Here is a 15,201-nt window from a genome sequence, read left to right as displayed (position 1 = left end):
TCTGATTCAATACCTTCACATACATTTACTTGGCACTTTACTAAGCACTGGGGATTTATCAAAGAATACAGCCCACAGGAAATTTCACCTACAGTAATTTAGTGATTCATTCCTCCATCAATTTATTGGTGGAATCACTTATTCAACATATTTATTAAACACTGATTATGTGCCAGGCCCTTTTGAGGGAATTCATCAAAGAGCAAAACAGACAAAAAAATTATGCCTCAGGGAGCTTGCAGTCTGGGAATCATTGCTTGCAACTGCTGCGGAGCCCACCTCAGGGATTTGAGAGGCATGGGCTCAACATTCAAGGATAGTTCCCCATGGTCCTCTCTCTGGTGGGGTTGGCATCAGAGCTCCAGGTCCCGTGGGACCTGGGACTGCCTTGGAGCATGAGGAGCTGGCATCATTAACTTCCAAGGCCTTCTAGGTCTTCTTCCCTAAGGCCGGCCCAGGATGTGAGGGACAGGCTGGGTTATCTTTGGGGTGGGAAGCAGATTGAGGCAAGGGGCTTGTCTTCTGAGCTGCGTGCTCCATCTGCCGCCCACCTCTGAGCTCCACCTACCTCCTAGCTCTAGCAGGACCCAATTCCTGCTGGTCCTTGCTCCCTGCACCGTGAGCCACAGTCTTCTTCCTCCTGGGCCCTGTCCCGAGAGTGTGTGGCTTGTCCATTGTGCCTGTCAGAGCACATCTCTGCGGGGCATTGTGAAAGCCTTTCAGGTATACCACCTCCTTGTGACCTCAGGACAACCCAAGAGGAGGCATGACCACTATCCCCATTTTATAGATGAGGAACCCGAGACTGAGAGATGGTTAGCATCTCCCCCAAAATAACATAGTGAGGAAGTGCTGGGGCCTGCATCCACATCCAAGACTCCCCAGGATAGTAGTACCTGTCACTAGGTGAGCGCTACCATGTCTCAGACCCCCTGCTAGGTGCTTCTGTGTTCTGCCTGTGCATCCACCTCATGGCCCCATGTGGGACATGGTATCGCAGACTTCCACGTTTGACAGTGAACAGACTGAGGCTGAGTGAGATCATCACTGCCCATGGCACTGGTGAGCAGGTGACTGAGTCTGAGACCCTTGGTGATGATAATCCTGATAGAAGTTGTTTTTTAAGGGAGCATTTATTATGTGCCAGTTCTTTTTATACTCTATTATTTTATTTAATTTAAATGATAGCCCTGTAAATAGGTGTGTTTTTCTATTAAGGATTTCAGAGAAGTGAAATGACGTGCCCAATGCAATCCAAGTTACAAAATCATGGCGTCAAACCATCATTCATTCATTCATGTAATAAATATGTGCTGTGCTTACTCAGTGCCAGATGCTAGTCCAAGAGTTGGAGACACAGCATAGTTCTTGCCCTCATGGAGCTTACACTTCATTGGGGGAAGATCAGCCATAAACCAAATAGATATCAAATAGTGGTAAATCATAAGGCAAATAAAATAAGGTGAGGGGAGAGGGGGTGATAAGCTGCTGTTTTAGACATGGAGGTCAGGGTAGGCCTCTGGAGGGGGAACTCATGCAAACACCAAAGAAAAGAGCACTCCAGGCAGGGGGAAGCAGAGTGCTAAGACCTGGAGGATGGAATAAGGAGGGGGCCAATGGGGCTGGGGAAGAGTGAATGGGAAAGAGGGGTGGAGTTTTGGAGGGAGAGTTTTCTTCAGGTTGAGATGCACCTTACTCTGTGAAGGGACTGTGCTGGCTGCTGTGTAGAGAATGATGGGAGGATTGCAGGCTGGTGCTCTTGGAGACCATCACCTGGGCTGTCACCATGACCTGGGGTGATAGATCTGGCTCTGCCTGCCCCCTCCTGGGTCACCAGCACCTTCTATATCCAACACCTTACCTGTGGTCCATTCCAGAAAGCAATGGGGCCAGTGGTTATGTCCTTTTTCTGTCCCTCTGGAAGCTTCTGTTTACTCTAGATAGCTTCTCACAGTTCCTGAGTTATAAGAAATATTGTTAATGGTAAGTACAATAGTAGACTGGCATTAAGTTTTCCAGCCACAGATGATGTCTTCTTTTTTTTTTTATTTTAAAGATTTATTTATTTATGCATACAAGAGGTGGGGTACAGGCCAGAGGTGGGGGGCATGAGAGGATTCACCAGAGACAGAGTGGGGAACAGAACAGCCAGACTGACTGAAATACGTGCTGAGGGGAGCAGCGGGCGAGAAAGGACAGGTCTGCTGCACCATGTGGGTAGCTCCCTGGCCAGCCAGGGATCGAACTCGTGCTGCAGAAGCTGTGGATTGTTTCATAGTGCAGTGCTTAACCCCTTGCACCACCAGGGAGGCCCATGGATGATGTCTTCTTAGGATGCTCTTTGAGTGAATAGGCCCATGGTCTAGCTGCTTAGGGAACCCCAGTAAAAATAGCCACTGCATTTGGAGCACTGACAATATACTAAGCATGTTCTTAGTGAAACCACCCAACCAACATTTGGGGTAGGTGTTTTTTCTCCTCACTTTATAGGCAGGTCCAGAGAGGCGAGTCACTTGCCTGAGGTCATACAATTAGTAAATAGAGGAGCTGGGATTTAAGCCCCAGATCCATCTCTTTCTAGAGCTGCAGCTTGACCCAAGCCTGTATGCTTGGCAGTCTTCCATGTGTTTGGGGGTTTCAGTCTTTCCCCTCATTTGTCCTGGTCTGGCCTAGTGACATCATCACCCAGCCCACAAGAGGGAGGAGGCAGATAGAGCCTGCATTCCCAGGTGCCACATGACAGCCCTTTTCTGACCCTCTGAACCCTCTTACATGTCAGTGTCACAGAGGATGCAGAGATCTAGGACCAAAGGCACTGGAGTATTTTTAGCTCAGTCACTTTGCCAGTCATGTTGACCTTGGGATGGCATATCTTCTATGAGCAGTATCCTTCATCGACCAATTCTTTTTACCCCGCATGGCCAATGTAATGTTCAAAAGAGGCAGCAGAGCAAATGGTAGGGGATTGTCTTGCCCCGTAAGAGCTGGAAGTGTTCATACAGGTGTTCCAACCTCTCAGCCTTCTCTCTCCATCTCTTCAACCTCATCATATTAGAGAAGAAGCAACCAAGGTACCCAGATAGGAATGTGACTTACTGCAGGGCACCCAGTGAGTTAATAATAGAGCCCTTCCACAACCAGGGACTAGTGATGATCGAAACATAAACAATGGTGGCGTATGGCAAAAGGAGGTGCGCCAGGGTTATTCTAGTGAGGTCAAGGGTCAGGGAGACCCTTCAGTGGCTAGCAAAGTCCCTCCTAACATCCTTCCCAAATTTGCCTCTCTGATCCAAAGAAAGAGAAGGCAGAGAGGCAAAAGCTGAGGTCCCTTGGTCTTGGACCTTTGCCCTCTGCCTACCAACTCTAAAATGGTGCCACATTTCAAGAGCCAGCAGCCAAGAGCAGTGGCACCAGCTGAATTAGGGAGACAAGTATGTTTGGGGATAAGGGTGCACTCTTTGCCTACCTATCCTGTCCTTGGACATTGTTTGCATTCGATCTCCTCCCTGGATGGTCCCCCTCCCCCAATCCCTGGGGGTGGGAGGCCAGTAACATTTATTCAGCACTGACTCTAGACCCATCCTTCTCATCATGAACTGCACGCAGCAGTTCATGTTGGTTCCTGCTGCAAAGTGAGCTCTTGGTGCCTTAGCTATCATTGTGACCTATTTGATTGTTACAAGAACCTGGCAAGTTAGATGTTCGGAGGCCCATTTTATAGATGGGGAAACTGAGGCCCATAGAAGAATATGAATGTGAATTCTGGTCCCCTGGTAGAAGCAACAGGGTCAAATTTGAACCCAGGTCTGCCTGTTCCCACTTTGCACTTCACCACTGTCCCTCTCCATCACTAAGTTTGTTGGGGGTACACAGGCTCAAAACTTGGGCAAGAGAAGTGAAGTGCTCCTCCTGGGTGGGTGGGGAGGACAGGACAACCAAGAGAGGTTGTGTCTGGACTATTCCTGACAGCCAGATGAGCCGTGGGTGAAGAGAGGTAGAGCCCCAGGCTGAGAGCAGGAAATGAGGGAGATGCCCTCCTGGCTGCCTGCCCAGCTGGAGCCTAACAAGGCCAGGCTGGGATGCCCGGGGCTTCAAAGCCCCATAAACAGGCAGAGTTCCCCCTCCTTAGCTGCCAGCAGAATTGGGACTTCCAAAGCAACAATAGTGAATTAGGTGCTAAAGATGTGGAGCCTGCTCCCCAACCATGCAATTAGGTAACAGGTCTGTTACAAACATTAGGGGGGATGTTGGGGACCAGATGGCGGTGAGGCTCACCCTTGGCCAGTCCTGTCCCGGAACAGCCTGGCCTCCTGCCTGAGGTTTGCAGATCTGGCAAGAAGGAAAGGCCGGCAGGTAGCCCTGGTCTGTGGCCCCCTGCAGAGCAGGCCAGTAATTAATCAGGCATTCCTCTCCTCCCTTGGGTAGCTTCACCAACCTAATTAGCACTTGCTAGAATTTCTGTCCAGCTCCTCTGCTTGTGGAGGGAACAACTCTTTCAGTGTCCAGCCTTCTAGGCTGACCACTCCAGCTGCAGGCCCCACATCACCCTCTGGGATGGGTCAGAGATGCTGGTTGATTTTAAAAGAGGGTCATGGAAATAAGTTTCATGTTCTCCTGACTAAGGGCCAATTGCCACCAGCTTTGTAGGCATTTTAGCCAGTTCTTTTACTTAATTCTCATCACAGTCCTCTGGGATAGTTATTTTTATGTGCTCCCTACCAATGAGGAAACTGAGGTTCAGAGAAAGGAGGTCACTTGCTCAGAGTCCTCTGATGACTCCCCAAATCCTTGACATGACTATTATGCCCTAGGGAGTTGGTGTTACGCGAGGACAGGGGATCAGAGCGGCAAAGTGTCCTGCTTGAAGTCACACAGTAATTAAGTTCTGACAGAGTTTGGAACTAGGTCTGCTAGGTTCTAGAATCTTACCTCTGCATCCTTCTGATCCTCTACTTCTGTCCCTGTATTATTCTGGATTCTTTTGGCTACAGGTGACAGAGACTCGTGAAAACTGATTTAAGCCAATGAAGATATTTGTTGGCTTGTGTAAGAGAAAAATGCACAGACCTTTGGAATCAGATAAAGCTGGATCCAGGTGTTAGTCTCCTCTCCTCTCCCTTTCTGCTATGTTGTGCCATTCTCAGCAAGGATTTCCCTATAGTTCCAGTTTTATATCTTATTAGCTTAACATATCTTTCCCAGAGTTTTCAGTTTAAGTCCCAGAGCTGACTCTGATAGGCTTAATCCACACACTTTGAACAAATTGCTGTGATCAGGGAGACAAAATAGTTTAAGGTCAAGGTCATGGGCCAGTCCCTGGAAGTAGGACTGGGGAGGCACTAGCCAGTTCTACCCAAATATAAGGTCTGAAAGTAGGGTGGGAGGGGTCAGAAAGGAATATAGAGGTGTTTCTACCAGGAGAAAGGGATGAAGGTAAAAAAAGTGTCATCCCATGGTTTTCTGCTTGGGTGGGCATCAGAGTCCCCAGGAATGCTTGTTAACTTATAGGGTGCTGGGCCTCAACCCTACAGGTTCTGCTTCCACAGGTGTAGAATGGGCCCAAGGAAAGCTCCTGGGGGGTATTTGTGCTGCTGGTTCAGAGGCCACACTCCAAGAACCTCTGGTCTGTACCTTTCTCCTATCTGTATTTTCCCCACCCTCATGGTATCCTGTTCCTATGGGAGATGTGCGTCTATCCAGGGCCTTCACACCTGAGACATGTATACCCAGGCTGGGTGAGGTTTTCCAAGAGGTCTGAGAGTCCAGTCATCCTACAGGACTCGATGTGCAACTTTCCCAGTTGTTCTTTCCCAACCTGATCAGCTGGAGAAAGCCCCTGTGGCAGTGGCTCCCCTCCCTGCCACCCTTTGCCCAAAGCTCTTCCTGTACATTATAATAGAAAGGCACACCTGTCACCCTCCCCACATCTCACAGTAGGCATTGCCTGGGGGATAGAAAGCTCCAGATTGTAGAAGGACAGGATGACACTAGTGTGGGAGCTTGCTTGAATCACAACACCACGAATCTTCAGGAAGATCATATGCTCTTCCCAGTCTTAATAGCTGTCTGTTCTGTAAGGACAACACATGATCCGGCTTATGTCCAGCTTGGGTTTTTCTGAATTCAGGTATATTGTATAGTGGGATCTTTAACTGATTTAGTCTCTTTTATTCCCCACACACTGTCCTGGAATTCATTCACCGCCAAGGAAGGGGACTTGTGAAAGTAAGAGAAATATTAATGATGGGAGGAACATTTTATTCAGAGGGTGCAAGCTCATGGCTAAGCAGTCTATTTGTCTGTCTACCTATCTAACTACCAAAACATCTTAAAATGAAAATATTTAAGATTTGCAGAAAGCATTCTGGGAAATTCCATGTAGGTGAAGCACTTCCTTCTCTGTGGTCACCAGTGATGAGCAAGAAGCCAGTGCATTTTCTCATCCTTCCCTTCCTTGGTCCAGGACACCATGGAGTATTTTGCCCAATTTCAAGGAAGAAGAGGCGAGATGTTCCTGATTTACTTTCTATGAGCAATCTTTGAGTCGGCCATCCTGCATGAGGGAGGAAGTTAGTGTTTTATATTTTCTTGAACATTTATTCAGACTTATAGGGGAAATGTTTTCATTTACTTTTGGCAAAAAGGATTATTGGTTACTGTGAATCCCCATTCATTTCTTACTTGGGTGTAAAGCTCTTATTTGCTGTCACTTGTCACCACTCGTTTGTTCATTCTCAGTGTGTATTTATTAGATTTAGGGGAACGTAATTGCATAAGGCATGGAACTGACAGAAAAGATAAAATTCACAAAATTATTTAAAGGGGTCCATGAGTAAAAACGTGAAGACACTGCTCTAGTCTATTACTTGAATCTGTGTGCTCTGTACTCACACAGAGATGTGTAATCTCAATCCAGAAACATGCCTGGCACTAGATGCTTGTGGGAGCACAGAAGTACCCCAACATGGCAACTAAGACCATCTCTAGGGGTGTTCCAAGAGGTAGCTCTTGGGGAGCTCATGGTGATGGTGAATGCAGTGAGCAATGCTCTGTAGACAGAACCCCAAAAGCTTTGGATGCATGGGAGATGAGGGAATTAACTTGACAAATATGAGACGGCTTGGGAGACTCTGGAAGACAGAACAGAGATGCAACTGCAAAGAAGAAGCAAGGAAAGACAGCCCAGGCAGAGGGAACAGCAAATACAAAGGCAAAGAGGGGCAAAAACATGCAAAGGTTTAGAGAAGTGCCTCATTACAGGAGCTAGGACGTTTGAGGTGGAGTGATGAGAGGTGAAACTGGGAGGGGAGAAAGGTGAGAAGGTCAAGGCTATGGCTTCCACAGTCCACATTTTCACACTCACCCGTGTCACACACACCCTGCTCTGCACGAGCATGAACTCTGCCATGAAGCAAGGAACACATGTGCACTATGATAACACAACATCATCCTCCCTACATCCCTCCTTCCTCCTTCCTTCCTGATTGCAGCATTTTCTGGGTGCCTACTCTATCCTGGGTTCTCTAGCGATTAAACAAGGAATCTGACAGTGTCTGCCCCCATGAACCCCATGACAGTTAATATGATGACAGGCTGGACCTGCATGAAGAGGGTACAAAGGGAAATCAGAGAAGACTTCCTGGAGGAAGAGTGATGGAAGCTGGGACCTGAAGAATGAGGAAGTACTGGTAGGAACTGAAGTGGGTGAAGCCTTCTAGTAGAAGCAGCAGATGGGCAAAGACTTGGTTAAGAGAGGAAACAGTCTCTAGAAAAATCCAGAAATGGGGCTAGAGAAGGATTTATGAATTCCATCTAAGAGTGACAACTTGGTTAGCAAAAATGGGGTAGGGTATGCTATTAGCAGACTCGCCTTGAGTTTCTGTTTGGTTGGGGAGGCCAGGGGCTGGGCTGATGTACAGTGATAGTGGTAGTGGCTGCTAATCATGTCCCAAGCACCTCTGGGGTGGCTTTCCAGTCAGGTTGTGGTTTCTTTCCTTATCAGCTTCCACTTAACAGTGGTTCCCAACCTGGGTGATTTTGTACCCCAGGGGCACTTTTGTTTGTAGTGGACTGGGGTGGAGACTGCCACCGCATCCAGCAGGTAGCATGTAAGGGTGCTGCTAAGCACCTTACAATGTACAGGACAAGCCTCAAGACAAAGAATTATTTGGTCCTGAATATCAATTGGGCTGAGGTTGAGCAGCCAGGCTCTCTTTCAGGAGGTTGACAAAATGGTGATTTTCTAACTCTGTCATTTCTTCTGTTTATCAGCTGGGGTTCTTCCATAAACAAGAACTTTCCTCCATCAGCTATTCAGGTACCCTAAGATATAGTTCATTCAGGAATGACAAGTGTCTGAGTCTCTTTATTGCCTGGTTTTCAGAATAGTTAACATCCTCCAAAATGACCACTGCATTTTTTCAGTACTATAGGAATTTTAAAAAATCACTTAATATCTCTCAAGCTGTGACAGTCATTATTATTATTATTATTAGTTTTGAAGGTCAGATTTTTCCACCTTCAGGCAGTGTGGTCTCCTCTAGGTGACTCTGATGTCCTTTTGTCATTGCCCGGCCTTCTGATGTATTCTTTGGTGACAGGATATTCTGGTTCATCTTGTATTTCTCATCCCCTGCCCGGGACCAGCTCTTTCCCCAGAACCTGGGTTCATTTTGGTGGAGAAGGCCAGGACTCACTGAAGATTAAAAAAAAAAAATTCCTATAAAACTCTAGCCCCATGCCTGGGACATAGTGAATGCTCCTATAACTCTTGCTTCTTTTGAAGACATTAATCAGCTCCCCCAAGTTGCTTCAACTCCCTTCTCTCCTACTCTCCCCAACTCCACAACACACACGCTTTCTTTAGCTCCAGACTTTCTGGAGTAGGGTCCAGTATAATGAAGGCTCAGGTTAGCCAGGGAGGGTTGCAAATAGCAACTTTTTGGACCAAGGGATCCGCCAGCCAAAGGGGCAGGTCCATTAGAAACCCAGCCCTGGCCAGCAGGCAGAAGAGAGGAGCAATTAGCTAATTCAGGAGTCAAGGCCTTGCTATTGTTTTCACTGTCAATTTTAATCCTGCAATAACCTTTGACCTAAGCCTTGGGGCAATTAGTTTCTGCTAGTGAAGTGGTGTTGGGTTTGAGCTCCTGCCTTCCTCCCCAGGCTGAGTCAATACCTTTGTATTCTATTACAAGTAATTGAGGTAAAAGGGTTTATTTAAGCTAACAAATGATTATTTCCCACAATAGAGCCTCCATCCCAGTTAGTGAATTGGCTCTCCCAGGCATCTTATGTTTTGTCTGCAACCAAAGCCTGTATTTTATTGACTGCTTTGTCCTATTCTCTCCTTCCTCTGCTCCTCTCTCTCCTGCTACTCCTCCCCTTTGCCCTCACCATTCAATTCAGTAAATTCAATGTAACTAGCATTCACCGGGCACCCCGGCACCTTGTTAGGCAGACCAAGCCCCTAGATCTATCCCAGAGGGAATCTTACAGCTTAGTGACAAAGACAGACTCAGAATCAGATAAATTATAAATTATACTGTGTTGTGATAAGGGTAGAACAACTCAACAAGTCTAGACAAAGGAGATAGAGGGTATGGAGTGGTCTTTGTGCAAAAGAGTCTGAAGGGGAGACACGACTGGACACACTTGAACCATTAGACACAGGGCTTCTTGTGGATCAAAGAGGAATTTTATCCAAGTGGACTCAGGGGTAGGTATATAAAGGGGAAGTATTTAAAAGAATGCAACCGACTTTTCAGCACAGAACATAGATTTGATTCAGGTTCCCTGCTCCACTATGTGACATTTAAGTACTTCAGAGAAGCCTACTCCATCCATCTCTTTAAGGGGTGAATCTTGATTCATCAAAGCCAATCATGCTAATTGTATCCCCCTTGCTGGTGACTGGTTTCAGATGGGGCAAGTGACTTTTCTGACCAAGTAGCTACCAAGAGAAGTTAGTGGTGGTATCCTAGGAAAGTTATTTAATGCTTAAAAACAAATATGCTCCTTGTGCCAAATCTAGACTTGGAGAAGATATGATGATTGGAGCTGTTGTAGCCATCTTGCAATCACGAGGCTGTAGTACTGAGGATGGCAGAGCAAGAGATGGAAGGTACCTGATTTTTTTTTTTTTAAAGATTTATTTATTTATTTATACAAGCACTGGGTACAGTCAGAAGTGCGGGAGGGTGAGAGAAGTCACCAGAGCCAGAGCGGGGAGCAGAGCAGACAGAAGGACCGAAGTACACTGCTGAGGGAGCAGCGGGCGGCAGGAGAGGTCTGCGTGCCATGCGGGACCCTCCTTCAGTGGCTGGGGAGCAGCTAGGGATGGAACTGGCACTGCAGAGGCTGTGGGCAGCTTCGCAACCCAGCGCTCAACCACTGTGCCACTGGGGAGGCCCTGTACCTGATTCTTGATGTCATTGTTGAATTAAGGTCTATGGGGTCTCCCTGCCTCGAGACTTAATGTTCTTGCATTTAAATTTCTTTCAGTTGTGTCTTCTGTAACATGTTAATGAAAGTTTCCCAACTGATACAGGAGAGGAGGTAGAAATTGAAGAATGAGTCATGAAGAGAAAGGAAAGAGCATTTCCAGAAGAGGAGACAATTCAGAAAAATATGCTGAGGAAAGAGGTGCATGCTTTGGGTAGGGGGCCAGTAAGTGCATGGGCCATCTAGTGTTGAGATGTTAGGTCAGAGAGGGTTCAGCCAAGTTTGACAGTACTCCTTCCCCCTCTCTCTGCCTCCCTCTGTCCTTCCTCTCCTCCTGAGGCTTCCTCTTCTTTCATCAGTCCCCTCTCCAAATGCACCTGGGAGGGAGAGGCCAGGTATAAAATATTTATTGAGTGCCCTGTGCCAGGCAGTGCCTGGGCTGAAGTGCATGAGAAACATGTGCCTCTGAGCAGGGCTCCCATTCCAGGACAGATACCAAAACAAAAATCTATGTTTCTAAACAAAGGGTCAGTTTCAGGTGAGGGGATTTTATATGGTTCCTGGATTTACATTTATTATGCTGTTTAACAGTTTTGAGTTCGTTTTGATGATCAATTTCTATATATCTGGCAGAAATATAAGATTCCCTTTAAAATGCTCTTAAATAAATGAAAAGAAGGTTCATTTTAGGACAAGCAGTTGGCAATGTTACAGGTGCTTCGTGGCTCTGGTATGACTTGTGCCATGAGAATTCCGTGTGTATGTGTGTGATACGTTTGTCTGCTCAGTCAGCTTTCTCTATCATATGAGAACAGACTTCTAGTCCCTTGGGAATGACTACTTTGGCCTTGTATGTGGTCTCCCTGGGAGATGCGATGGACAAATGTGACCTTCCTTACTTCCACCACATTCAGTCAGTCCCAGGTTGTCCCTTAGGGTTTTTCAAACCGTGAAGAGCCCCTCTCTCTTCTCTTCATAAGTAATGAGACTTGGCCGTGGTTAACTGGTTCCTTGCCCTGCTAAGGACTCTGAGCTGGGGTAAGAGAGGAAGGCAAAGAGAAGGAGAAATAGGACGACTCTCATTTTCCGTAGTCGTTTTGTTCTACAAAATCAACACAAGCTGAATTTATGAAGACTGAACCATTGTTCCTAGGGGAAATACAGGCTAAGGCTCCTGTGAGCCTCTGGTTACAACATTTGCATCAACCTATTGATACAGTCATGCACCGCTTGACGTTTCCCTCACGGATGGGCTGCACGCGTGGCGGTGGTCCAGGTAGACTAGACCAGGCTAGTGTGCAGCAGGCTAGACTGTGGAGGTCTGTGTGATTACACCCCATGACGTTTGAATAACGACAAAATTGCCTAACAACACATCGCTCAGAGCCTATCCCCTTTGTTAAGTGACTGTACATATTTTTATGCTGTTTCTGGTCAAAGACACCTTATTTAAGTGGTATTTTTAATTCACTAACATTAAACGCCTGGCCAGCAGCACTGTAACTCAGGCCTAAACGAAGTTGATCTAACACACGTGTTTTCTCCCGAAAGGTATATCACAGCCCTTTTGCACCTAGGAATTGTTAGACAGCACTTCAGCGCTATGCTTGGGGCCATTTTCAAGAGTGAAATCTGCAACACAAAACATTAAAATGAAAAAAAAAAGTAGCACCGAATAGACAGTGGAAAAGACACTTATTGCAGTAAGTGTTGAAAGCAGAGTGTGACTTGTTCCACCTGAGCTGGGTTGATGTGCATCAGAAAGCTCAAATTTTTCACCCCTCTGTGCATGGCCATGAGTGACCACAAAAATGCCACAAATATTGATTTGGGGGTTACAAATAAACCTTAGCAAGTAAAGAAATTCACAAATACAGAATCCATGGAAAATGAGAATCCCCTAAGGATAGATAGATCAAGATGGGGAGAGAGAGAAAACTCAGCTTGAAACAGTGTGATATCCACACAAAGGGGAGGTTCCAGGTTCCTTGCCCCACCGAAGGTAGTGGGGAGCTGAGCAGGGACGAGAAGCTAGAAAAGACTGGGAGAAGCCGAGGAGGAAGGAAGAAGGGAGAGACAGGAAGAAGACCTGGAGGAGGCACATGTGAAGAAGAAGCTGTGCTTACTTCTCCGCACTGGACTTGTGCCAGGGACTTGGGGGACAAGGAAGGAGACACTATTAAGAGACAGAGATGTGGGTAAGAGACCCGCGGGGAGGCTGACAATGGCAGCCTTTATCTTGACTTGGATTTTGATTGTGCTCTTTTCCTTATAAGCTTGCCAGTCCCCCTCTGCCCCTTTCCTGGACTTGCGGTTAGCTTTTGGGCCTCAGTGGCCCTGCTTTGGGCTGACCCCGTTTGGTTGGGCATTTACTCACAAGCGGGTGGGGAACTTCGGGTGTTTCACAGGGAAACTTTTAACTATATTCTTTCTCTTCTCTCCATGGCACATTAATTGTATTAAAGTTCTTTTTCTATTGAAGGTCCTCTACACTAGAGTATGTTTTGTGTTAATGCAGCGGATGGCAGAACCTTTTTAGAACAAGCAGGTTTGAGGTTCCTGGGGAGCCCCTCACCCTGTCTGTTAACAAGATCACTGGTTCTAGTGACTTCCCTGCTCTTCCTATGGTTTGAGTATTCAATTTCTGTTTGATTATATGACATATTTCCACATTCCTTTTACATCCCTCCCCGTTTTGTTTTATCCTAAGTGATCCAGTTGGGGTTCTGTTGCTTGCACTAAAGAGTTCTGTTGTAGTGTATAAAGCCCTTGGCACATAGTAGGACCTCAATGAATGTGACTTCCTTCCTTCCTTCCTTCCATGCAGAGTTGGTTAACGGTAAGCAATGAATGTATGTCACAGGGAGAGGCAGTGGTGAGGAGAAAGTGGTCATTATAATACTAACAAAAAAAGGAGCAACATATTTTCAACCCTTTACCCTTAGCTGCAGCAACCCCTTCTTGCCATGCTCCGGTACAGATGGAAAAGTCACTGAATTACAAACCCAGTTGCAAGCTATTTTTGGTGGAGTTGTGGGGTATGTGTGTGTGTGTGTATGTGTATGTGTGTGTGTAATGTACGCACTGGGATTCTTGGCCACCGCCTCTGTTTGTATCAGCTGTCAGCAAATCAGAGGCGCCATATACGTTTGTCATAATTCATTACATTAATTAACCACGTTAGAGAACTGGGCGCAGGCCAGGGGAGATGCGGGGGAGGGAAGCCTCCACATTGTTGTGTCTGAACCTCCTGGGTCAGAATTTCCACGGTTTGATGGGCTGCCATCGCCTGCACATGAGTCCCCTGACATGTGGACCTTGATGAAATCATCATGTTTACATCTTTGAATATTTTCTACAGATGATGCCCGTGGCGGGAAGCCAGAAGCAGAGAGCATCACAGAACTTGGCTCTGGAGGGCCATCTCTGTACACAAAAGGGTTTGGAATGACCCTGACGTCTGATACCAAACTGGCCACCCTTTCCTAGCCCATCCCTCTCTGGCCGGCTCCCTGGGCAGACTGCCTGGCCTAGGCTTTCTGCAGGACAAATGAGGGCTGTACCACCTCTGACTCCAGACCTGGTGGGGTGAAACCATCCTCTGGACATTCCCCATTCAGTGAATGGTGTTGTTGCCAGGTTTCCCCACATCCAATCTATCTCCATATGCTGTTAATTCCCCTTTTATTACCTTTTCTTATGTCCTCACACTTCTTTACTACTGACCTAGCCTGGTCTCATTTACCCCTGATCAGGACCACAGCTACAGTCTTATATCCATTCTCCTTTTACCCCCTGTTTCTCCCTTCCATCATTCTTACGGGCTGTTGTCAGAGGGATTTTTCTAAAATATAAATTGAAGCACGTCAATCTCCTATTGAAATTCCTCCGTGTTTTCCCTTGGATCTTAGGACCTGGGCCTGCCATCATCAATTCCTTCCAAAGAATTCCTCTTGCTTAAGTTAGTTTCTGCTGTATGCAAACAAAGACTCTAATGCCTGAATCATCAAAATTTGTATTTGATCAACATGTCAGATTAAGGGCAAATAAAATTTTTCAATGGAAATGTCCTATATTCTTACCATGTGCTCAGTAAATGGACTACCAATTAGGGTTTAAGCATTGCATCTTTGGATGCTTATAAATTGAGCTACTGGATCAAACCTAGCCTGAAGCCAGCAACCAAATATTTTCCAGTTTATTAAGTCAATAGATTCTTTTAATGTTTGAATTAGTTTCTCTGTTATTTCAACTTGACATAGATATTAAATATTAAATCACAAATTGTTTTTGAACAAGGACAATACCTGCTTTATCCTGACCTTAGTTTTCTACTAGTGTGGAGTTTTAAATTGTATTATCCAGGTCTATTACCCACCTCTTCCCTACCTTAGAAATGAGTAATTACCCTCTGTACATCACTTAAGATATAAAAAAGCATCTTTTTATAAAAGCAATCCTGGGAGGTATTTGTCTCTGATTTATAGACAAGAGAGCTAAGGTTCAGAGACAAAACAGATTGTCCAAGGTCAATCTAGTGAGAGGCAGCACTGTTTAAATCTTGTCATGTGATTCAGAACTTGTATAATTTCTTGTATTTGTGCCTTCATGAATTCTTTTAAGAAGAGCAAAAATGATTGGATGTCTACTATGTGCATGGATCTTGCTAAGCTTTGGAAAACATATCAGTGAAAACACAGAGTCCCTGTCCTTAAGGAGCTTACTAACTTGCAGGAGACCCAGACTATGACAGTGATGTGC

General features: G+C 46.1%; 1 long non-coding RNA gene across 1 annotated transcript; it reads left to right on the top strand.

Annotated features, from left to right (window-relative positions):
* Positions 1–10,037: 10,037 nt before the first annotated feature.
* Positions 10,038–13,858, top strand: LOC129145140 (uncharacterized). The gene is made up of 3 exons (XR_008550261.1): positions 10,038–10,120; positions 10,501–10,641; positions 13,802–13,858. It is a non-coding gene; the product is annotated as an uncharacterized LOC129145140 (long non-coding RNA).
* Positions 13,859–15,201: the final 1,343 nt, after the last annotated feature.

The sequence above is a fragment of the Talpa occidentalis genome, unplaced genomic scaffold (genome assembly GCF_014898055.3).
Source record: "Talpa occidentalis isolate TD23 unplaced genomic scaffold, MPIMG_talOcc4v2.1 talOcc4.9, whole genome shotgun sequence".
NCBI lineage: Eukaryota > Metazoa > Chordata > Mammalia > Eulipotyphla > Talpidae > Talpa > Talpa occidentalis.
This window is presented reverse-complemented; position numbering and strand designations above follow the sequence as displayed.